Source organism: Chaetodon trifascialis, chromosome 10, assembly GCF_039877785.1.
Source record: "Chaetodon trifascialis isolate fChaTrf1 chromosome 10, fChaTrf1.hap1, whole genome shotgun sequence".
NCBI lineage: Eukaryota > Metazoa > Chordata > Actinopteri > Chaetodontiformes > Chaetodontidae > Chaetodon > Chaetodon trifascialis.
The window spans coordinates 6,369,417-6,395,292 of record NC_092065.1 but is presented as its reverse complement, the minus strand read 5'-3'; the positions used below and the strand labels follow the sequence as shown (position 1 = coordinate 6,395,292).

General features: G+C 42.6%; 1 long non-coding RNA gene across 1 annotated transcript in view; it reads right to left on the bottom strand.

Moving 5' to 3' along the window:
• Window positions 1-559: 559 nt before the first annotated feature.
• Window positions 560-25,876, bottom strand: part of LOC139337216 (uncharacterized) — a 39,615-nt gene continuing 14,298 nt past the window's right edge. Inside the window, exons 3-4 of the long non-coding RNA XR_011602525.1 lie at window positions 11,807-12,103; window positions 560-4,017 (exon numbers count right to left, since the gene is read on the bottom strand). This is a non-coding gene — a long non-coding RNA (uncharacterized lncRNA). The remainder of the gene's footprint in view (window positions 4,018-11,806; window positions 12,104-25,876) is intronic.

Below are 25,876 nucleotides of genomic sequence, written 5' to 3'. Positions count from 1 at the left end.
GCACTGGTGTAGGTGTGGTGTTTGTGTGTGCAGATCAACATACCGGTGCGTATACATGTATGATGAAGTGCGTACGTACTCACGCCTATGTGCATAATATGTGTGTCTGCCTGTCAAGCTGTGAGATGAACCGGCCCCAGTGACTTACTCCCCCCTCCATCCCTCCATCCCCCAGCAGAGCCATAAACATGCCAGGTGAAGAGGGCTGGATTAGGCAGAGTGAGCTGATCCCAGCGCGGCCCCCCGGCCCCATCTTTAGAGGTAAAAAACGACCCCAATCATTGTAATGACAGGGCACGCAGCAGGGGCCGCCCAGACCACTCAGTCCAACCTTGCCAGCTGCTTCTCATCTCACACACACAGTATACAGTCACATGTACATAGAGAAACATACACAGGCTTGCGTGCACACATACATGGTAAGGCTGCAGGGTGCACAGCAGGGCGCCGGTCTATAGGAGGGTCTACTGGGTCTACAGGGTCTGGCTGGCAGGTATCTCTGCATTTGCATGTGAGGACACCTTAAGCATGATGCCTTTTAGCAGTTTAAATCACTGTTCTCATTAATCCTTACAGCAGTCAATCCTATAATAGGCTGTTAAGACAAAAAACACATATTCTACATCAATCCACATTAAGTTTTTTCCATCCTTGTTAAATGGTATAACTGCAAAATTGTACTCTGAGGCACTCTTCGCCTTCACTTTATCCATTATTTTCTCATATCAGGGGATCTTTGCATATGCTTGAATGACTTTCCAGGCGATGACCATGGGGAAAAGAACACATCTGCGTCTTGATCAAATTTATACAGTGGAACCAGCATATAGCCCACGGCTGCCGCTCTGACTTCAGGGCTATAAGGTTAATAGAATTGCATAAGGTTGTTATCAAATGGACATTTTGCATTAACAACAGTTCACAACAAATAAGCATTAAAAATACTGACGTAAATCGTGGTCACGTACCAAAAGATTCTGAGCCGAGGTACAGATTTCATTGCATCCATGAAGTCCATTAGAAGATTATTTTCCTCCAAAAAGTTTCAGCTTTTCTCTCTGAGTAGATTGTGATATTTTCCCACAATGCACTATGTCTATACACACATAGAAATGAGTCGTTTTCTTGTTCATGTTAAGATTCACAGGCTCAGTCTCTGTGCTGCCGTCCTAATGGAAGCTGGTGAAACGTGCACTGCCATGTGGCTGCTGGTGACCTGTAGGGCCCCTGTCTATTAGAAGTCTATAGTCCTGACACGTCTGCATGCCCAGCTCTGCTCTGGCCTGCCTGCAGGGCCCCTCTCAGCTTGGGCAGTGCCCCATCGAGCTGCATCTGTCGCCAGCTATATTTAGAGGGTGGGACAAATACCTTTCTCTCTGGATATGAACTTCAGCTGACAGACAGAGGGCCAGGCCAGGCAGAAAGGGATCTGTGCAGTGTGTAACCTTGAAGAGCTTGTTACCCCCAGGCTACAGCTGGCTGTAGTCACACTCACTACAGTGGTTAGCACTTACAGCTGAAAGCTAAGGCTGTAAATACAGCACAGTTAGCATTGAAAGGCTTGATTTGGCAGCCAGTGCCTATAGTTCCAGGACTGCTGCCAACACGAAGGAGAATATCCAGTAATGTACTCCGATAAAGAGATTTAATACTTTTCCTTCTGTGAGTTATAGAAGAATAATGAATGAACTTCTGTGGAATTGAATCTCCTTGAAATAGTCCTACATTTCTGCCTATACGCATTTGAGTGTGTGGCAGTGTCAGCAAGGCAGCCAGTGTGTGATATGTGACCATGTTGCATGGCCATCTGCTCTATATAACCATAAACAAACGCAGGCAGACCAGCTTCACAGTATCATTTCCAAGAGGTCTAGGCTGGGTAAATGTATTCATGCTTTGGTCTCTGGGTAGATGCTGTAGAGATATGCCCTAGAAACAGGCCATGGTTATGCAATAGCATTCATAATTCATTCCACAAACACAATATGGAGGCCACTCTGTCCCATATGCAAACACATGGCCAGATTAAGGAGCGGGAAGCCAAAGGGGACAGAGTGCATTCTGAACTGTTAGCAAAGCCATCGACTGTCTGTCTGTCTCAATGAGAGCTTGTGTGTGACAGGCCTAAATAGGCCAGGTCTTACTGCTGCAGGGACCTCTGCTATATTTTGCACCTAAAGTCTATATCAGTGACATCCCAGGGAAAGATACACACAGTTTTTACAGCATCATTCAAGCCATAAACAGATACAGTACCCTGATATATACTCATGCGCTGTTTGTGTGTGCTGCTTTGCCACATCGACACAGCAGATTTCCCATATATTTATAATATACACATGCTCATCTCTTCTACATTTTGTACTAGAAATGTGTCAAGAGTTTGGCCCCTGACTGTCAGGCGGTTGTGGTGCTTCCATGAAAAATATGTAACTCTCTATAAAGATGATACACTTTTCAACATTCAGAGGTCAATTCCAAAAAGTGTGAATGTAGTGGATAATGTGGGAAAATCAGATGGATACTGGGCTGTTAAACTGGAACAGTTCCAAAACTACGTTCGATTTTTCCATTTTTTTTTTAATGCAATTTTTACCCTGTTACCTTTCTGTTACTATTCCACTAATCTTCCACTGTGTGTGCTAAAATACTGGATGATTTTGTGTGAGTTCGCAGGTAAGTTTAGCAACAGGCTGATCAAGAGAAAAGCAGCAGCATACACCTACTGGAAGCCTGATATAGTATCTGTGGTCTTGGGGTCAGACGAGAGGAGGATTTTAATAACATCTGCACATGTAATCAAATGCCTGGCACATGCAGAATTCCAGAGCCGCAGGCAGCTAGCTACTGTAGCTGGAGGTTACAGGGTGGGGCCTGGGGTTACTAAGTGCATATGATACAGGCACAGTTGGGATTGAAGCAACAGCTAACAGTGTGCTGTGGTTAGGGTGGAGACAGGTACATGGGCAAAGATTAAAGCTCTACCCGTGCACTCTGGCTCTTGAGTACTCTAGGCGGGCAGGTTGTGTTACTGTGGGGGCCAGGCTGCTGGGGGCTGCTGGGTGGTGTGGAGGTGAGAGGGAGGACTGATGGAGGGTGGAAGGGGGTCATGCAGCTGTGGGCCCTGCCAGAGCATTTGCCCCGATGGAAAACCGTTTATGGCGTTCACCCAAGGTCAGCCCTTTGAGAAGACGAACTGGGAAGGGTCCAGAGGGGAGGGTGCTTGTTTGTATGCAGTCAGTCATCAACAATAAAAAACCTCTCAGAAAAACGACATATTAAGTATTCCACATTTGTACTCTGGAGCACCTCTTCTCTCCAATTCCTACCACTCCTCTCTGTTTATTTTAATTTGCTCCTTAACCCAGCATCCAGTTGCACCCACTTTTTCTCCCCCACTTTACTCTGTCCCCCTCATCCTGCTACCTGACTACTTTGGCAGCGATACACAAAATGGCGGTGGGGAGCGGAGAGCTGGAAGGCAGAGAGTGGGAGCCATTTTCTAACAGATCCAGGCCCCGGCACAGAGAGAGTCAAGACTTTCTATGCTTAGTGGACAGTTAAGATTACATCCTGAGTGTTTTTTGTGCATGTGCGCTCAAGATTATGTTTGTTTTTGTTTTGCTTTTTAATCTGCTGCACTAATAAACTATTGGGACCACTTGGCCTTTCAAATGGGATAAAGGCACAATACACAGCCATTATGATTTAAAACAATGCAGGCTCACATTATAATAAGACTGAGAGAGAAAGAAAATACAGCAGTTGGAGGCACAGCAAGTTACATGCCATGCAAATAACAAATGAAGCTTACGCATCATCTAATTACAGATCTCATTAAATGTAATGTAAGACAACACAACATTGCAATGCATCTTTAAAAAACAACATATTAAATTTACAATGCATTATGGTACTTACAACGCTGCTGCGATCGCCAGTCTGTCTGTCCGTGATTTCACTTGTTGGCCAAATTGTTTTTTTGCCTGTGGCTGAAGTCAAAACCCATCTTGCTGCCTACAGGAGGGAGAGAGGGAGAAAAACAGACGGAGGGTGAGAATTGTACAGTTGAAGGGAGAGACAATTTACAGCGCTCAAAACAGAGGGGAAGAGAAAACAATGGAGAGAAGCAGAAACACAGAGCGATCAGTTGGAGAGCCAGCAGCAGCAGCAGCAGCAGCGGCAGCAGCAGCAGCAGCAGCAGCAGCAGCAGCAGCAGCAGCAGCAGCAGCAGCAGCAGCAGCAGCAGAGGGCTGTAGGGGCTCCTCTCTGTAGCCTGTTTACTAATAAGCTCGCCCCACGGTCTTGCCTGGCCAAGGAAACTCATTAGTGGAACATGTAACACACCGCACCCTCTCTGCTGGCCTGTACAGCGGCCAACTCTCACTGCCGCATGCTCACCCAACACCAACACACAAGCTCCGCCGTGGCCTTGGCCTTGCCCAGTAGCACCCACTCGCTGCATACGTGCACACACTTTGGCATGCTGTATGACTGAAAGCCTACAGTGTCATGTGCGTGGGTGAAGTGGCGCATATGTGTCTACTTGTGAGCATAATAAGCGATTTTCTGCGCACAGTATGTTCATGTTCACACATGAGAGCATGTACAGACTGCGCAGCATTAATGTATGAGGCGCCGTTTGACATGCGCCCGTGTTATCCCTTGCATGCGTGGGCACGTGATTCCAGGATCATCGTGCGGAGGTGAAATGGCACATAGGGAAAACAGAGGTAGTTAGTCTTCATTAACCAAATCACACATTGCAAGAAAAATAAAGAAGGCGATAGAGATAAAGAGAGACGTCAGGGCTGTCCTCTAGCAGGCCAAGGAGGACACTGCCAATTAAAGGCCCCCACTCAGTGCGGCGGCTGCCGAAGGGTGATAATTCTGAACAAGGACGCTAATTGCAGCGCAGGACACGGCCTTGCCGGGGAAGGGTCTTTTATATATTGTTTCTAACGTTTGTAATTACGGTGCAGTGCCTTGGACCGCCGCCAGCACATGTTTATGGGCTCATGAGTAACCCAACTCCTCCAGCCCATGGAAGGAGATTCATGTCCGAGCTGTGCACTCACTGCACTCTGTGTGTGAGTGTGTTGTTTGTGTGTGCACGCATGTTGATGACTCATGAAGCCTGGGCGAGTATGTGCAGAGGAAACTACAGTACATAAGTATACACCACATGGATAGCTGCTAGTACTGTAAGAAACACAGTACATATACTGCATACCTTTTTTAAACCAATACCTATTAGAAAATATTTTCCTTAAATGATTAAAACTGAAGTTTTGAAGTGGCCTGTTGGCTCGGATGACTTGATTCTAAGTCCCGAAACCTTTGGTCACTCTTCCATTTCATAGCAGTGTAAGCAAGGAAACCTGAATATATAAACATCACTGGGGTGCTGAATTACACAGTAGAAAGCATTACTACAGCTGCAGAATACTGAATTGTATATTAATTGTTCTGCATGAGTAACAAAGACAGCTCAAGCCAGTGTGGTGCAGCATGTAGCCAATGCAATTCAGCTCAGAGCTGATGAACAGTAAGACAGTGATGAGGTGGGGGTGAGGTGAGGGACGGGATTTACAGTATTTTGATAGTCGGAGAGTTGCAGGCGAGGCCTTTCAACACTTCCAACTCTACCTCCAAGAGGAACAATTTTGCTGATTCTGTACTTTTTCTATGGCTAAATTGCCTTGGCGACAGCGGAGGCCAAAAGCTGGAGAAATATATGAGCGCTGGAAAAGAAAAGTTGAGTGGGCGCAGCTCAGTGTTATCTGGAATATCGCTTTGCCTGGCAGGTACATAAAACAAGCATCTATCCTGACGCGGTGCGCTGAGAGACACTCACACATGATGCTGTGGACCGCAGACGAAAGAGTCTCTGAAACACATACTCAATACATCAAGAGCAAACAACTCATGTGAAGGTGCACATATACACCATTATCTAGCAGCATATTAGAATGCATATTAGTAGCATATTGGCCCTTCTTCATCATTATAAAACACTTAATAAAGGGGTTTTCTGCATGACCGTAATTTCGAACTACTTGGCCATTAGCCAACAGTTGTCCCTTAATAAGCTCCTAATTACTGCTTTTTAAGAGTAAGTAAGGAAGTTGTTGTATATTTAATAATATAAACTTAATGACCCAAACTCCCTCACCCCCAGAATAAGGCATTCATCAATGCTTTGTAACGACTACTAAAGAGCTACTCCTGCTTAAATATACATGCTAATAAGCAACTAGTTTATGGTGAATATGTGTTTTAGTCGAACTATTCTAAATATTAATCTGTTTGGCTGAATTTAGACAAATTCCCTTGAGCAACAGTCAGACGACAGTTGTACAAGCACGTGTGTCAGAAAATCGTCTTTGGATAAATAAACTCGAGGAAAGGAAAAAGCTCCTTGACTTCAGTCAAAGGGCCCATGATGTAAAGCAACCAGGTGAAAGTTGCACAGGTCTTGTTTCAGAACGTCTGCAGGAAAAGAGGGGGAGGTCCGGGGGAGGAAAATCTACATCATCTGTCACCCCCCGAAACTCTCCCCCAGTCCAATATTATGTCATTATGACTGTGCTCACCGTCTCTGTGGAGTTGCTGCGGTTTTGTGGATAAATTACATGTGACACTCCCAGCTGACATCCTGATTAATACAGGGAGAATAAAATGGCCCCCAATCCTCAGTAGTCAACAGGGTAATGGACTAATGGCTTCCATGTATGGCGAGAGAAGTGAGGAGAAGCAGGTTTAGATACTTTGGTGTGTATGTGCAAAAGTGTGATGTGTGCATCAGCATACATGTCCGTAATTATTTTATTTACTGAGTCTTGAAATTTCTGCTTTTTTGCAATAATTTTGGCACTTGCATACACAACACCAACCCCAAAATGTATAATATATGTGTGTGTGTGCATCTGCCTCTTTGTCCAGCCTCTCCTCCTGTTTTCAGGCCTGGCCTACTTCCTACTGTACTGTAGAGCTGATCCTGTACGAGTGTGCCGCAGCCTGTAGTGGCCACTGTAGATCCACTCATCTGCACTCCCACACTACACAGAACAGGAGGACAACAGGGAGCCTGACCAGCTTCCACCACAAAGACCCGACCCAACGAGACTGTCGTTTACCTCGAGGAGATTTGAACAGGTTTCTCCACTGACTGACTGCTGCTAAGTAAGAGCATGAAGCAGATGTTAATATGACTGACAGAAGCACAGTAAATTGAAAGCAACTGTCTGTTTGCAGAATGGACAGTGACCTTTAGATGTGCAGGGCTGCCAAAGTGGGGACTTGAAATCCAGCTCCATTTCCACAAGCAGTGACCTGCTCGCAACCTGTTGCATAGTGTGAGTTACTTTGCACCACTGCTTATAGTCTGTCAGTGAGACCACTGGACCTAAATCAAAAGGCAGACCTGCAAAGCTGTCATACTGCTACATTATATAAATGTATTTTCAAACTGGACATTATCACGAAAGATTTTATTTTCCAAGTCCTTCATTTTGTAAGTGAGATGCAGGGAGTGTGCACTTGCTTAAACTTGAAAAATGTATAATTTGGGAAATGTGGCTGCTTCTGCTACAGCAAGAGAGTTCCACATTAAATGTCTTCTTTTCTGGCAAGCGGTTTTTCTAAAAATAACACTGTCCTGAGATCAGAAAAGCTTTCACTCAAAAAATCCAATTTATTCATTTCAAAAAGTATAATTTCAAAATACCACACTGGTAACAATAAATACATATTTTATAATTGTCCCTTGATTAAACATACTGAAAATAAAATGCTAGTGAATGAGTGACAACAGCACAATCCTCTTACAGCACTACATATATGCATTTTTAATACAAGCAGCCAAGGCAGCACTGTGTGTCAATCAAATCCCTAAGCCTGATAGTGCTCCAGAGAGCTCAGACACACAATATAACTTTCATTATGATGGGCCTCTCAGTTTAATTGTACTTAAAACAGCACACTGAAACAGTTTTAGTGGGAGAAATAAAAGGGGCTTCATTATTATGGCAGAAAAATATATTTACAGTGAGTGCTCACTTGGCCCTCATTCACCACTGCAATCTGGATTTCATATTAGCCAGGAGGAAATTGGATGGAATTCACAACATCACAGCAAGCTCATAAATGAAACAAAATCACATAATCTTAAATACCAATTTATCCACTTAACAAATGAAGCAGTGTATTGGTGGCTTATTGCTGTGTTGTACTGGTGAATGACTCATTTTCACTGTGTGTTGCACTAGTAAGAATACACTGAGCACTGGCACATGACCTAAACCACATACTCAACACTTCAAAAGTATCTGGCAGAAATACTCAGATCTGGAGACATACAGTAGACTATACAGTGCTGCTCCACCATACACCAACATTCAAATCTGCAACAGAAAACACCTTATTTAAAAAGTTACACCATCTTCCACCCCATTTAGATTACACAGCTGGACAATAATACTGCACCACTGAATTGTATTGTTCTCATCTGCTTATTCCACAAGTTAACATTTTAATATTGGGTAACTCTTATCTACACACTTTTTATGCTTACGTTATTAAAAAAAAAAAAAAAACAAATAATGCAATTTTTGGAGCAACTGAGATGATACAAAATTAAATAAGTGAAGTTCAGATGCCTCAGTCTGCATTTCTCTACACACTCTGAGAGCATGACTCGATAAGTGTCAAGAAAAACTGAATGCTGAGAATTATAGTTTGAAATAAATAAATAATTAAATAAAAAAAGTCTATGGTGACCCTTCAAAAGTCACAGAACGATAACGAGACGCTTGACAGATTTGTGGTTTTGCTATCAAAAATGAAGAAACGGGCAATATCGCAATAAGCTCAATATTCTAAAAAATCCAGAACGATTCACAAAAATGAACAAAAAGTGATCCAGGAAGCAAGTGGGACACACACACACATGCATTGTCTCTCTCCCTCTCTCACACACTCTCTCTCTCTATCTCACACACACACACACACACACACACACACACACACACACACACACACACACACACACACACACACACACACACACACACAGACACACAGAGCAAGAGCAATATGCTGATGTAGTGTATTCATGAAGCATTATTGTATTCTCTACACTAAAAGCAACGCTGTAAAAAGAAACACGTTCATCTTTTATTTGTTCTATTCTTTTATTTATTTCCTGCTATACTGACGTATACTTATGGAAAAAAACGCATTATATTCCCTTTCTGGAACAATATGACAGAACTTTTACATTTTTTAAAGAGTTCATCCCTTAAAGAAAAAATAATGTTGTGGATTATTTTACAACATTTAATCTTTTTCTGATATTTTCATGTGAATCTCAATTATGTCTAAATCAATGCAAATTTAAAAAAGCACATTGAAGGTAACGAAAAATAATTCAGGTATTTCAAAAAAGCTTCATCACACAGAATAATAATTGTAATTATTTTGAATACTGCAGAACAATAATTCTACACGATGTGCCATTTATTTCCACGCTGCTCGTTTGGTCATTTCTCGGTTCATACTTCTAAGCACTAAAAAGTTTTGAGGTGCTGTAAATAGGAATTTTTTATATCTTCACATAACATATAGCACTTCGCGGGAACTAGTTAATTCCAAGGAAAATACGGATTTAAAACACAACTCCATTAAAAATGCAAAATCTCTCATTCAAGTTCAAGGCCACAGTCAAGTTCAAGTTTGAGGACTTGTTGTTCCAGCAGTGGCCTGCAGCTTCCTTCAGCTCTGCTTCCGCAGTTTATTCATGAAACACGAGCAGCCGTACACAGAAAATAAAAACAGAAAAAAATGACTTAAAATATACAAAATATATTGACTGATAAAATCTGCTCAAAGGGAGTTTTTGACTGCTGTCAGGGTGTAAAAAAATTAACAATTTGAACACACCAATTTATCGAGCCTAAGAACACACACTTAAAGGGCAAAAACGGAGGAAGAATGTAAAAATGTGTTCATTGTTGTTAAAAAAGTATTAAATCCTTCCATCCTGCACAAAGAAAATTATTAGATTCCACATACGAATATGTACGTTTGATTGTGTTTGCATGTGTGTGAGTGAGTGTGTGCGTGTGTGTGTGTGTGTGTGTGTGTGTGTGTGTGAGCTGTATTTGCTGTAGCTCCAGTAAAGCTGAAGTTTGCTTCAGTGCACAGAATGCCTCATTGTGGGCTGTACCACGCTGTTGGATTGGTCAGGTATACTTTTACAGAGAGAGAAAATACTGCAAACCCTCACCACCCTGCCATCTGCCTCTCAACATGCAACCTTCCCCTGGACTCCTGCCATCCACTGCCAAAAAGGCCTTAGGGGTGGAGTAGGGTGATACTCTGCCAGCCAAAACCATGTGTCCACTGCTAGTTAGGCAGGGCTTATATTCATATGAATGAACATAATCACCTGTGTATGGAAAAGCTGAACCTGAATCTTGAATCACCTGAAAGCTCTTTCAGTAATATCTGGTTGGATTTGCCCTTCAGAAAGTCTCCTTTGATATAAACCCTGCTCAGGAGCTGAACATCTGAGCAGATACTATAAACCGAAGCACGAAATAGACAAAAACGGGAGATTTTCAAGAATCAAGAGCTAATAATTCAAGTAAAAAAAAAAAAAAAAAAAAAAAAGGCATTTGAAAACAGTGATTACCATGTATTAGGCTCCCCTTAGAGGAAATGCTGCAAATGAAATGTTATGAACAGACCTGGGGATTGTAAATTGTCATATAAATACCTCATTCGCTAACGCAACCTGAATTTTCGATTAATTTAATCAAGTTAACTACCTGACAAAGAGACAAATGAGCCAAAGTAAATTAGCGTTGTTTTTTTTGTAATTATCTACAATCAAATCCATAATTTCACAATTGTTTTTATGGCCTTTTATTGCTCGTTCAGGTTTGTTCTTTCTTCAAATGAAAACAGGAGAAATCTTCTTTTCATACACATTAATATAATTACAAAGGCGTTTTAATCTTTCGGCAAATTTCCCATAAAAGTCACAATGCAAAGCAAAAATCCTGTGAAATCCCGTGTTCGAAGGTGTAGATCCACAAAAAAAGATGTGATCGACATTAAAATTAGGTGTGTATGGGCGAGCAGCTTACAAAATAGTAAAGTGATGGAGTGTTTTATTTTTATCCTCTATTCTGTCTCCTTCAGTGAAATACAAACTGGGCAAAAACGACCCAAAATATAATAATAATCCTCTTTCAAATTCAGAGAAGAGGGTTCTCATTGAAATTTAGCTTATTGTCCGTGTTTCACGAACATTAACCCGATCAAAACGATCAGAACACCATGTTCTTCTCTTCATACAGTACATACTAAGCCCGGACCACATCACTCATATGAAATACCTCCACAATTGTGGCCTTCCACCCATCCACTGATTACCACGAAGCACGATTATCCTAGCAGCTATCATCGTGCTATTAATAACTTTTGGTTTTGCATTACTAAATCGGTTTTGTGGAAGGGTGAGAAAAGTTATAGAAAATCATTCTTGAAGTTACAGGAATAGCTCTGTCGCTCTTATACGTGCCATGCTCCTCAACTGCATGAGCATGTAGGGGTTTATATTCAGACGTATAAATGCGCACTCAAGGAAAAAGAAACTTTGTGTAAGAACCTCAAGTGCATCGAATGTTTATTTGTACAGGGTGCCTGTTAAACATCGAATGCTGAAAGACGTAAACACGCAGATGAACTTCCACCAAACCCACGTAAGCGGACACATATCAGAACAGATATTACTCACCAATTTCTCAAAGCAAGTCCGGCCGGGATGCGAAATTCGGCTGCTCTTCCTGCTCTGATCCACATCTCTGTCAGGAAGAGGAGAACGCCATAAGCTCCCCTTTGGTGGTTCTTGCAAGACCCAGCAATTTCCCTCTGACTGTCCCCTTCACAGCTGTGCCTCAGCCCCGGCTCCCAGCCTGAGTCCCAGCCTCAATCTCAGCTCCAGGCTCTCTCCCTCTTCCAGCCACAGTCTAAGCCCCCAAACTCAGGGCTGCACGGCTCGCCTGCCTCCGGCCGGGTCCAGGACTGGTGAGGCCTGAAACAATAGGAAACCATGAGGCTGTCTGCAAGGCTCCAGCTAAGCCTGTCTGCTAGTTAACAAGTCTCTGAATGAGGAATGTTAGCAAACAGACAAACAGCATGTCTGATGCATGCAAATAGCACAACCAGTCCAGTCACAGTCTTGGCTGGGCACATGAATAATTCAGCAGTCTATATGCTGCTCTCCCACATTACTCCCTCCCTCTTCCCGAATGCCTTCACTAGAATAAGTGTGGCAAAGTATTCAAACCTCTGCTGTACCAGCGGCCTTGGTTGCAAAAATCAGTTTAAATACTTCATACAAACATGCATTAATAGCACATAGTCGCCATGGAGAGACACAACATGCAAAGCTACTTCTGACATTGCGCCGCAATTTGAAATTTCGCAATTACAATTTTTTTTTCCTCTTATTGCCTTTTAATGTCTTTTGTTTGCAGTTGGCACCTGTCCCAGAAAGAGCTCCGGCTCAGCACACCACTCACTCCCCTGTTAGGAGAGCAAGTCGGTGTGAAAGAGAGAGAACAAGGGAGAGCGAGAGACAGAGACACAGAGAGAGGACATGGGAAGGAAACAGAAGGAGAGACACAGAGTAAAGACGAAGGTAATTCACGCCAGTCGCTGGCGCTGATGAAGGACATGTCTTTAAAACGCAGATGTGTGCCACGCTCTGGTCACATTCTCTGCTTGTCATCCATAGTGGTCATCCAGACCACGAGCCCACCGCAAGCAGGTTACCCGTCAGAAATGGCGCCCCGGCACTCCAGGTGGAACAAGGCCCATCACGTGGCGAAACACCACCTTGACGAATTCCCATCCAAAAAGAGACAAACTAAATAAATACTACGAGAAACCCATCAGCGGCGGAAAAAATAAGAAGACGCGGTACATTTTTAGAAAACAGAACGCAGAAGAACGCAAGAAACAGCGGCAAAATCCAAAGTGGTGCAAAAATCAATGCGCCAAAAGTGAGAAAAGGCCCCTAAAAGCAACTTGTTGCCAGGTTTTGCAGAGCTGCTGTGCAGCTAGTTGGAGGCAGAGGGTTAAAATCCAGCTAGTAGTGAGTGAAAAAAAAGCTCCGTCTATGGAAGGGCGGGCTGTGGGGAGGCCCTGACTGTAGAAATAGCAGCAGACTTTTTTTCTTTTTTTTTTCTCCCCTCGCAGAGCTTAAGTCTCCCCCTTGCGTGTGGCTGGAGCAGAAAGAGGGGAGCAAGCGAAACAGAGAGAGGAAAAAGAAGAGCGAGAGAGAGAGGGAGAGAGGAGGAGACAGCGAGCGCACAGTGAAGGGGAGAAATGCTCCGCTGATGATGAAATAGGAGGTGCGGCGGAGCGCGCGAACCAGTCACTTTTTCATCACATGTCCAACACGGCAAGGAACTGTATTTGCACTGGAGACGGGGGGAGAAGGAGGGAGGAAGGGAGGGAGGGAGCATAAGACGGGTGGGAGACAGAGACACAGAAGGAAAGAGAGAGAGGGAGGGAGAGTGGGAGGGCGGAGAGCACTAAATGTGGGCGGGGTGGAGGAGGAAGAATGACACAGAAATCCACTCCTCCGGCAGTGCGCAGACGCAGTCTGCACACTTACACGCCATACTGGGATACACTATACAGAACCTCAGCTACTATATCAACTAGTGAAAAGAAAAGCGAGGAAAAGGAGAATACACAGTCATTCAGATGGGCCGTGCTGAAGGATCCTTGAAATATGCAACACTTCTGAGAGCTGGCTGAATTATTAATCTTATCTGTGACTGTAGAGGGGCTCCTGCCACTGCAACAGTCTTGGCAGCACGCTCTGAAAGGAGCACACACTTTGGGAGTGCATTAACTCTTTAGCATGCCACAGTGACTGGCGTGAATGCAGCGAATAGACCAGATGCACACACACACAGGAAAAAGATAAGCTTCCACAGTGTTTATTTCAGTAATGTGTGGCAAAGAACGCACGGCTAGGACCCTCCTCCTCGCCCCGGCTCTGTCACAAAGCGAGCTGAACACTGCAGCTGAACCCTTGCAGCTATTTTGGCACAAAGTCAAAAGGCTGATAAGCATTTTTGGGTGAGACTTTGCTGCTTTTCCTCGAGGAAAAACAGCTGCCACTTGCCCGGTAAAGCGCATTCAACAGTTCAGAGAAAATTTCAAGAAAACCCCCCCACCCCCCAACCAGAGATGCTGATTCGTTCCTGCTTAAAATAGAGGACATTTACATGAAGAGTAAGCGAGCTAGGGAGCTAACCAGAGGGAGAGACCTAAACTGAATGGCTGTTTCCACCATCTTAGATTGTATTGATTATTCTTTGCTGTAACGTCTGTCTCTCTCACACACGCTAGCTCTCTTTCTCTCCCTTTCTGTCCCTCCCTCCCTCTTTCTGCCTCTGTTCTGCCACCTTCTCTACTCGGCGATCAGCATTTGGCTTTTTCCATTTGTGGCAGATTACTGTAACGCTATTGTACAACAACTTCCTGCCTCTTTTGGCTCTGGTTCTAAAAACTGCAAAGGCAGAGCTCGTGGCTTCAACTTTTTCCCCTCGGCCTTGAACTACAGGAGCTCTAAAAGGAAAGAAAAGGAGGAAGCAGATATGTTAAGTGTGTCAGTTACAGAGGAACTATTTTTATTGCATTTCTGCTTTATATACTGCTGAGAATTAAAGAGGGCAAGAGGGGACTACATGCCTAGCAGAGACAATGAGAGAAAAAAAAGGTGGGGGTTAACTTTTCTTACTTTTACTCTGTGAAAACTTTCTGTTGGTTTTGGAGGGCACTGCGCTATTAGTGGGGCTCAAGCTCACGCAGATTTGTCTAACATGGCTGCTTACTGCTTCAGGCTGCACAGATTGTGAGGCTGCTTTCATAGCCCGGCCACCACCCCGTTCCTCGCCGGCTCCCTTTCTCACTACAGCAGCACAGAGACCGGAATCTCCACAAAACTATTCTCCCCTCTGCACTTCTCTTTGCTCCACAGGTTTCCACAGAAAACACAGGTGGCCCAGCACAGTCGGTGTGCAGACAGGCAGAGGAAAATGATAGCGTTATTTACACCATCTTGGTGCAGGAAAGGCTGGACTACAAATTGTTTGTTCTTTGCTCTGCTTCCCTAAATGAGATCCGAGCTCGGTTCAGTCTACATTGGCATGAGCTATAGAATCCTATTAGAAGGAGTGTAGATGTACGTCACATCTCGCCATGCGTTTTAACCAATTGAGAAACCCATGACTTCATTATGGCTTCAATGTATAAAGCTGCAATGTGTATATGTCCAGAGACCTTATTTGGGAATAATGTGGATCTAAAACAGCATGTGTAAGAGGTCCAGGCATTAAACGGAGCTGTTTTAGACAGGCACACTTTGAGTATTTATGCACTTGCATGGCATAAAGTTCATTTGAGGATACAGTTTTGGTTCTGAGTCGCCTGCCAGCTCTTACCACTGTGCTCCTCAACATTGTCCCTGTGCTGCGTTCCCCAGTCACTGATTGCGTTTTAATTTTAGAGTCATCATGGATAGTATTTTAGCGACTAACACAGACTTTTTACTGTTATTAAATAAAATCTGTTTCTGATGAAATGCATTGTTAAAAAGGAGCTCACCTTTCACTAATGCTACTTCTTTTTACTATTACTAACATTTATTTAAGATTAAATCATCAAATAAAATTAAAGTTTTTTTTAATCTAAACAATGACACAAGTTTGTACCTGCTCTCTGATTTAAATACTTAGAGGAAACAAGCAGAGAGAAGCAGCAGCTTTTCATCTGGACTACATGGCTGCAACATCTGTGTGATACAGAATTAGTCAATCAGGCCGATTGATAACATGATGTGAAACAAAATGGCAGACGCCGCCATGTTATGGACTCCACTCGACATCATTTGATCAATTTTTAGAGACAAAAAAATTGCTCCTAAACCTTAAATCTTTTTGTTGATTTTTTAAAAAGCATCAGATGACTGCTGAAATTTGCCAGACTCAAATTTCTAAGTTTTGCATCTTACAAAAAAATCACAAAAAGCACATGAAGAATATTAAACAGTGGAATACAAATGTTCAAGATATAAATATTAAGCAATGTAATTATGTTAAATAATAATTCTGTTTATTAGCACAAAGTTATCATCAGGGTATCAGGGCCTAAAGCTTCTCCAGCCTCACACTGATGAAGCCTCATACTGTATGTGTGCTGTGGTCTTCTGCAGTCAGGAGAACACAGCGAGCACATTTAAGTGTCAGTCATGGGAAATGCTGCATTACATAAAGTTGAGATAAGAGGGAAGGACAAGGACACATTATAAATTTGCTGTTGTTCTCCAGCTTCCTTTCTATGGCTACAGGAAACAGTGAGGAGAGCTGCAGGAATATGAAGTTTCAGTGGGCAGAGGATCTGGAAAGACTAACAATATTTGCACTTAGTCATTTGCAAACATGAAGGAGGCATTAGGAGGCTGGGGGTGTGAGAGAGGGGTGGCTCTGTGCTTGGTCAGCAACCACCACTACATCAACACAGCAGACATGAAATGTGGCACATAAAAACACATGCATATTCTAATGGACTTATTCAAGGGGATAAAAGCTAACCACAAAAGTACCCCTTCAATACGAGGGAGGACTTCATACCCTCCAGGAGCAGGAGCACAGTCTATGAGGTGGTCTTGCTTAAGCCCCGCACGTGTCTAAACAACTTCTCTATTACACCCGAGACCTTTGAGGGCACTCCCCATCGAGCGGGGAACAAAGGCCATGACCCCTAGGTCAAAAGCGTTACACGGTAGGCCAAGCGGGCCCATTGAATGCTCCGCTGCTGTTTGCTTTAAGAAGGTAAAGATTACTAACACATTAACTAACGCCGATTAGGGGGTTATCCCTCATGGGACTGAGGTCCCAGGGCAGCACATCACATCTTATTAACACAAGCTGGCCTTTGACCTCAGCAGTCACCTCAGGCAGCCGACTGTGACCACCACTTTCTGCTCTCTGTTTGAACGCACACAGACAATAAATGAGGAGTATCACAGCGAGATGCAGCACAGCTTGAAAAAAACAACTGTTGTCTGGACAAACATGAACAAATGATGCAGTTTCAGCACAGCACTGTGTTTGCAGTGGTGATGCACTCCTGCTCAGGAATGAAGGACGTTTGACTCGCACTAGCAGGCTGTGCATCGTCCGTGTGTCTGAAAATGATCTGAGCTACATTTCAGAAAAAGCAGGACTTCCTAATTAAACATGATTGATTCGAAGAAATTGTTTTCAAGGCCTGTGACTTTAAAGCACGTGTTCTGTCGAAGTTCATAAAATGGGAGCATGTGCAATAAAGTTCTCATCACAAAATGGTGGACACAAGTCATGCGCAGTATTGATGTTCCAGATGATCATATGATGAAAGGAAAGACAGGGAGAATTTCTGCACAAACTTCTTGTTCAAACATCACTTTTGCATCAGCAGAGAGGTAAAAGTGAAATGACGAGCTGAGCAACTTAACCCTACAAGTCCAGAGAGATAATAATAACTCAGAATGAGACATAATTCATGTTCACCATCTTAGAAATTACGGCTCGTGATCGGATCATTTACGGACGTCTTTCGCAAAATAAAACACCGTGAAAATATCAGTTTAATTGAACTGGAAGAATATCAGGATTGGAGAATTTTCCCTGCAGTGTTTTCCCAAAGGACAAGTTCATGGTTGTGCAAGTAATGTAAAAATGACAAAGCTGTTTTTCCAGAAGCTGTCTTCACATGAAAAGCTTTTACTATTACAACTGAGCACTTTTAAGCAATTTACCAGGTGAATGCACTCTGAACACCTGCGCATTACACAAGGAATACATTTATTTTAGTTTAGAAAATACATAATCATTCAGAATTTGTTATTAAGAAACTGCCGCCTGCTTGCTTTTGCTACAAGTTTTGCCTTCATATATAATTAAAAAAAAAAGATTAAAGCCAATGTTTAATAATCATTTATTAGGAGTACAGAATGCGAAAAAGATGCAAAAGTTAAATATTTGAGTTTAATTAATAATAACAATTTTTTCCCCTTTATGTTAGCCTTATTGTAAAGAATAAGAGGGAATTAATTACCAAAAAACAAAACAAAATGTCAAGTAGGCTGAGGCTGTCTTGGCAAATATTTAATAATGTATGAAATGTGTCGGTTTAATCTATAAAACAAATCCGTTTTTTCTAATCTTATTTAATTTTGTTTCTGCATAAAAGTCATACACCATGTACACACATACACTCCAAAAACATTTTTAAAGCAGCATTTTTCTGTTCCCTGGCCAGAGGCACACATGGGAACTTCAAAAGAATTGTGGAAAATTGTGTTTCACAAAAGGGTGTTTGTGTTCTCTTTCAAAAGTTTACTGCTGTATGAACACTGAGGAAAACAGATTTCAGCCACAGCAAAATATAAAAACACATGTTCAATTTTGAAAGATAAACTTTGGGGTAAATCAGACGATTGGATCTGCCATATAAATATTAGTATTCTGGTTTGGATTTAAATTAATACAGTTTGTTATGATGATTATAAATCTAATAATTGAAGGAAATCCTTTTTTTCCCGAGTAAATATCTCTGATCGTTTGGAGGCACATTTGGAAACATGGCATATTTCAAAATCACTACATCTTTGCTTATAAATGCATGCATTAATGCCTCTGAGTTTCAATCATTTGAATTTAGTTCGCTGGTAATGTTTTAACCCGTGCCCTGCTATACTCTTCTAACGTCAAAGTGCAGAGCAGAGCACTGATTTTTGCACGTTGCCTATCAGTTGCTGCTGCGTCCATATTTAACAAATCAAAAACACTAAATCATAAGAAATCTTAAGTCATGGTAGGAACCGTGTTTTCAATCATTTTAAAGACACATTCTGCACAAACTACATTTGGAAAAAGGTCGTGTACACTGGATGAATTCCTCTTCACAAGAAAACAGATAGAAAAACTTTTTTTTAAGCAGGAATTAACTCACCTTGCTGTTTCTCACAGGATTCAGGGAGAAGAAGAGGAGGAAAAGAGCAAGAGGAGTTTCTCCTGGGAACAAGCTGGAAATTATGGACCTATTCGATATCAAACCTCAGAGTGGACAACCTATCCAAAGAGGGACGCGCCCTAACTGTAACTAACAACTACTTCTGGCAGCACTTCAACAGCCAAACATATTATCCTGGATCAGGGCAGCTTTCATATGGCAGCATTGAACGAGGGCAGCTGAGGCAAAAACTACATACAAGCATTAAAAGTAAATGAATGTATTAATTTCCGAGCTGTAAACTATGATCACTTGTAGATTTTGCTCATCAAACTTTAGAGAATGTGAGAGAAAGACGTATTAAATGAAGATTTTCACACCTTTGAGCCAGTGAGACAAAAAGGGGACAATCCTGACTGAAATGCAGATCTTCTTTTTAAATTAAATATTATAATGTATAATGTTAATACATGTTTTTTTTTTAAGTCTAATAATATTTCAAGACCAAAACGATACAAAATTGCAATACATGCTGATTTAACCTGACTGTCAAAGTCTAAATTTTCAGCTGAGGCTTAATGACCGAACTATATTGTAGCAGAAGTAACATGCTGTACATTTGTTGTAATTATAATGTAAAATCATTTGATGTTAAAAAAAAATCTGCATACTAATTTAAGAACTCCTTTAAACAAAGTATTAATGTATTTTAATACCCCTGTTCTGGTCATCACAAGAGATATCCCTATGCAGTAAAAACCTTGTTTAATTTCAGCCACACAGACGAAGGCTTTTGAAGTGGTGCTACCTGAATCGGACTGTAAATATACGGATCTAAGGCACGCTGTTAACCGAGGCACCGGGAGAAATTCTCAAAAGTCGATGATGCGTAATAATAAAAAAGTAAATTCTCCTTTTCTGTCCACTTGACTAGCCTGCGCTGGGCTTCTACATACCTGAACTCTCCCGTTGCAGCTTCCCCTGAGGGCTGCTAATACCTACTTTAAACGGCCTTGGCCATTTTGTTTTACTCTCCCTCAACACTAAGCCAGGAGTGCACAGGCCTGGCATTTTAGGGGCCACGTCACAACTCCTGTGTCTGCGCTGCAGGGCTGCAAGGAGTCCAACAGCCGAGCCATACACACTCAGCAGCACGCTACCTCGACACTTCATGTGTGCTGTTTTGTTATCTTTCACACCGTCCCTAGCATCTTTCTTCTTCTAAGAGCAGCATAACATGCACCCAACAGGCTTTATTCCATTTCATGAACATGCTCTCCTCCTGGTGCCATCTGCAACACAGAGCCACTGAGCACTGCAGCCCCGAATCACTTCACAGCACTTTTCCTCTTCCGATTACCACAGTAAAGTCAGAGAGCAGATAAATAGATGCCCATCCACGTCCCAATTCAGCAGTGCCATTTAATGAGCTTGATAATTGTTTCTTTCTGCACAGTAAAACAAAACAAAACAAACAAACTCAGGGACACAGAGCTGATTTTGATTTGAAAGTGACAAGGATAAAAATACTGATTAGGTGAATTCCACTTGGGCTGACAGACTGTAAATGATGTGCTATTAGTGCTATTAGCAGAAGGATATTTATCTATGTGGGAGAAAAGCAGTGCTTCATAGGACAGCTGTGTAAACAGAATCTTTATTAGTCTGTGGGCTATTTCTGCAATTTCAGTGGCTCTTTTAATACCAGTTAAATATTATTTTTAAGATGAGCAAACAACATGTTTTAAAACTCAAAGAAAACATATTTGGCGTAGAGATTGTGTGTCAATAACTTTACATTGCACATATTATTTTATCTATTACTTCCACCCTGCCTTTTGCTTGCTGTGGCAGTCCAAATTTTACAGCAAGGAGGCACTGAAAGTAATGGTCATCTCAGGACATATTGGAAAGAGACATTCCTGTAAATATGACCCTTTGTGTGGCAACACAGAGAGGTTGTTTCCTGCAGTTTAAAATAATAACTGTCCTTTAAGTGGATCAATTCGATTGCACAAATAAAGTGACTTGTTCTACTGCTCTGTATTATATTTGTGCTGATCAGAGGAGCAAGTACAGACACTGAAGAGCTTGGCATTATGGGACATGCACATTTCTACAATGAGGCTGTTTCTGTCAGCTTCAGGGTACACAGCCATCTTTTATGTATTCCTGCGTGTTGACAAGTGGTTGGTCTGTGTGCTTCCTAAAGAGGTTACAGCTGTTTGCTCCTGCAGGGTATACCAGATATACTGGGCTACTGGGTACAGAAAATGAATATGCAGTTTGCATTATCTAAACATTTTAAGTTGTCTATTGTCTTTGTTATGTATATGTGCGATAACTTTTTTCCTGGAAATGAGCTGCATTTCATGTAAAGTGTGTGATAAAAATGTTTTTTATTATTATTACTGCTAGGATTATCATAATCCTTATTTCTTATGTTATATTAATGCATTTGTGAGAACAAGTCTCCTTGCTCTTCATGATTATAGCTACCAACACATAAAAGAGCTTACAGGGTAAACATTAGTTTATTGGTGCTAAATTATTACTTTCTGTGATTCAGAGTCCTTGTGTGTAAATAATCCACACTCTTTGTGCTAAACCGTGCTGACTAGATGGTGTGTAATAATTCTCTGGTCTGCCCATCGTCATCATCACTATGATCATCAACATCAGGGTAAAGGTGTGGACAGCACGCAGGAAACTGCAATATGACAGCCCCTGACCTCTCACACCAGCTTAGAGAGGCAGAGGGTCATGCAGAGGACATGGTGGTGGAGGGAGAAGTCAATCTTATCCTTCCGTTCCGCCACAGGCCTGTGTGCAGCGACAGCAAGATGAGCAAGTGGGCTTTCCAAAATCCACACTCGTTTGGCTGGGAGCAAGGCATCAGGGCCGTGTGTATTTCAAAGGAAACGCTGAGGAAAGCGTTTTTTGTGGCAGCACCCATGCACTTGACAGTGTGTATTAGCCTGCCTCTGTGTCTTTGCTCCGTCCCCACCCTGTCTCAATATCCCCCCAACACCAATATCTGTCATCTTTAGTAGCCAAAATGGCATCCAGCCCATTTGTCTCACAGCAGTGGAGAATTCTACCTTGTCTCATCTTGATATGGTTCTCACGTGTACGGGCAATTTTTTGTCATTATCTCCACACATTATGAATACCCCCAGCTCTGCTAAGCAGCGTAAGGCCGAGGGGTTAAAAGGCAGGAGGCACCGAAATAAGAGGGAGAGAAAAGCATCAGCTCTCGGACTGCTGTCAATTGAGCCTGTGCCTCTGTAATGGGGGGGGGGGGGGGGGGGGGGGTTGATAACCTGGCACGGAACCAACCGCTAATGCCCCTTAAATGTCAGAGACTGCAGAAAGGAAGGGAGACAGCAAAAACGAGAGCACATTCATATTTCAGCATGGCAGATGCTATAATGCGTTGATGCCTCACACTGAGTGCACACAAGGACACCGGGAGAGAGAAAAAGAGGAGGCAGGCGAGAAAGAACGAGAAATGAAAAATTGAAAAAAGGACTTTGCAGCAGTGATGGAAGCAGCCCCATCTGATGGTTGTCTCTATTCCACAAAGTTCAGAGTGGATCTCTCTCGCCCTCTCTTCTCTCTCTCTCTCTCTCTCTCTCTCTCTCTCTCTATCTATCTCTCTCTCTCTCTCCGCAGACGAAAATCTGGTGGGGTGGGGTCTGGGGACAGGGTTGAGTCTGGTGTTGGGGGTGGGGTTGGATTGCTGGAGAGAGTGATCTTTTTTTCCAGCGGGGTGAAAGGCGGACGGTCATGTGTGCAGAGCTCATGACAAAAGGCCCTTTTATGTGCAGCGTATGCAGATAGAGGAGGCTCCTTTGTGCACAGATGGAGATCCCATGCCTGGGTCTGCCTGCGGCGGAGAGGGAAGGGTGGGAGGAGAGGGGAGGGGAGAAGAGTGTTGGTGAAGGGAAGGGAGGGGTGTCTCTGGCACTGAGTGCCATCACTGTGTCTGGTGGGGGGAGGGGGCACGGAAAAGGAGAACCAAGCCATCCTGGTCCTGCCAGGTTCGTACATTCGAGAGGAAGGGCCACAAGGCTCGCTAAGAGGATAGCGATAACTGGTAACCCCACAGTGGAATCACAGAGAGAGCCCCGTCTACTGTCTAACAAGTCGACCAGGGTCAAATATTATTTGCAAATAATCTCTATTGTTTGTTTTAACCAGCTTGGGAAACCACATTCAGTTCCAGAGAACAGAGACAAGCACAGGAAAGCATGTAAAACGTATCTGATGCTAACCAAGGATTATTGGGTTAGAAAAGCTTAACCTACTTTTTAATGCCAACCATCACATGCTCCTAACAGGTTAAACAAGCAAACATAAGCATCCCTTAACCACAGCTGAACTTCTGACGAACTTTAAAGGGGCCAACTGATCACGGTGAAAAAAATCACATCCAATGTCGAGTTCAGCTGCAAATTCGTTCCCTCATAGATCACTCCGCCACTGTCTGTTACGCCATTATCTCGGTGCTGTTGCTGTGACCCTTGCACAGTCTCTGTTACGCCTGTAATCTATCAATCTCTGGATAAGACTGTCAGCTAAATGCTGAAAGCATCCATTCTATCCTGGTGCCACCTCTCCCCTGAGAGACGAGGTGACTCCCACTGACATCCCGTCTGCTGAGAAGACGTCACATCCTTTAAGCGGCCTCCCCCCACTGACCAGGACATCTTAACACCACAGCCAGACAGATTCCTATCCTGCCAGAGCACCAAGTGGTATGGCCCTTTTCACCAGCGGACAGATGGACGACACCCCCCCACACTGACAGTCACGCTGAAGCTGCTCATACACTTGCACTGAGCTGAGAATTGTTAACATACAAATGTAGGAAAGTGGAAGACAGTGTGGGTGCAGAGTTTACTTACGAAGATCTGTCTGGAGATGCATTAACTAACATGCTTGATAGTTAATGAATTAATGTTAGGAAGCTCATTATCTCACCATAGTAAGCTTGCTAACAAGAGAGGATGCAAGAACAGTTTTTCTCCACCACAATAAAAAACTGTGTTGCCTTCTAGGGAAACCATGAGTTTGTGGTTTTTGACACTGGTGGTCAAGTAGGGGTGGGCGGTATACTAGTGTCACATTCTGCCACGTCATGGATTTTGCAATACCATCATTACTGTGACAAATGTTTTAGCATATTAGAAATAATGTACTTCACTGTGGCTTCAATAACATGCAAGTAGACGGCAACGCTCATACTCATAGAATCGGAGTTACATCCACTAACTACCATTTTCCTCAGTATAACGCCAACACACGAAGATGTGGAAGGTAACATTAAAAGCAAGGCACTCCAATTTCTTTTCAAAATTAGAACCTGTGTAAATGTTGAGCCTCATCCGAAGCCTTTGAAAGAACCAGAGTAGGTTGAATTTGGGCTTTTTCACGTTGCTTTTTGTGCCATCTTATACAGCCAGACCTAACTTGACTTCCGCACTTCATATTGCTATGCAAGCTCAGCTGGTTTTGTTGGTACAGGAAAACCTCTTCTGCTGCATGCCATGTTGATGTGTGTTTGTTCGCGCCAGGCAAATGTACTTGATAGACATGCCCTGTGGCACACTGACTGATGTACTTATATAATACACTCTGGATTTTCTGCCAAATAAATGCTGCTGAGATGCCTCACCCTACTTGTCAATCACATTACATTTACTAATTGACCTGCATTATGGGACAGGTTACTAGGCCTATACCTCATTTTCAATCCTATTTGGAGCCACTGGACACATCTGTTTTTAATCATGGTTTTTTTTCTTAAGATGTGTTCCCTTACATTGCTAATAGAGTGAAAAGTGGTAATATCACATTAATACATAAATAATACCGTTGCTGTAAAAAACAAACAACAACAACAAAAAAATTACCATGATATCACTTTTAGGTCATCACCCACCCCTATGGTCAAGTACAAGCAAAAATAATTGTCGCAAGCCCTTAAATATGCATAACTTAAGGTCTTAATATAGCGAAAGAGAGCGAAAGCTTGTATTTTCAATAATCATGCGCCAAGCCTAAAGGAAGAACATTGTGTAGTGCAGTTATTTTGGATTATTGGTTATTCAGAACTACAGTTCATGTGGAATTTACATAAATTGAACATTATTACACATAAAATCAACACTAACTCACCACTTTACAGTTCTGCCATCATCAGCCACCTTCGGTTGTTTTTTTTAGTTAGCCAAACTGCCAAAACGACAAAAATGCCCCTTAGTAATATTATGTAGCTGTAGGCTGCCACTCCCAATAAACAAGCTAACACAGGCCAATGCCCGACAATATTACCTGTGCAGCTGGAATTGCGACATGGCAGAGAGCCAAAGTAAATGACTTTGTTTGGTGAAGAAAGTCAAACCTTTAGCAAACCAAAGAGACAAGACATTTTCCCTTGAGTTGACAGAGCAAACAAAGCTTTAACTCCAGTGAAAAGTAGACTTTGTGGTCAGAGGGGTTTCCCCTGTTGTTCTGCCATGATAGTTAGGCTAACCCATTAGCCACAACATGTTAGCCATAACAAAATAGGACTATTAGCTAAATTGTCATTGCTGGGAGTTTGTTTTGAGGTCTCTCTGCCCCTGGTGGTCAAGAATAAAATACAAATGCAACTCCTACTGGTCATGATAGTTACATTTTTAAGTTTATAATGTCTTCAAATTACAGTAGTACAAATATAATTTTATTTCTTGTCTTCTATAACTAGTTTGGTTTGTTATTTATATAGGCTAACCTCGTGAAC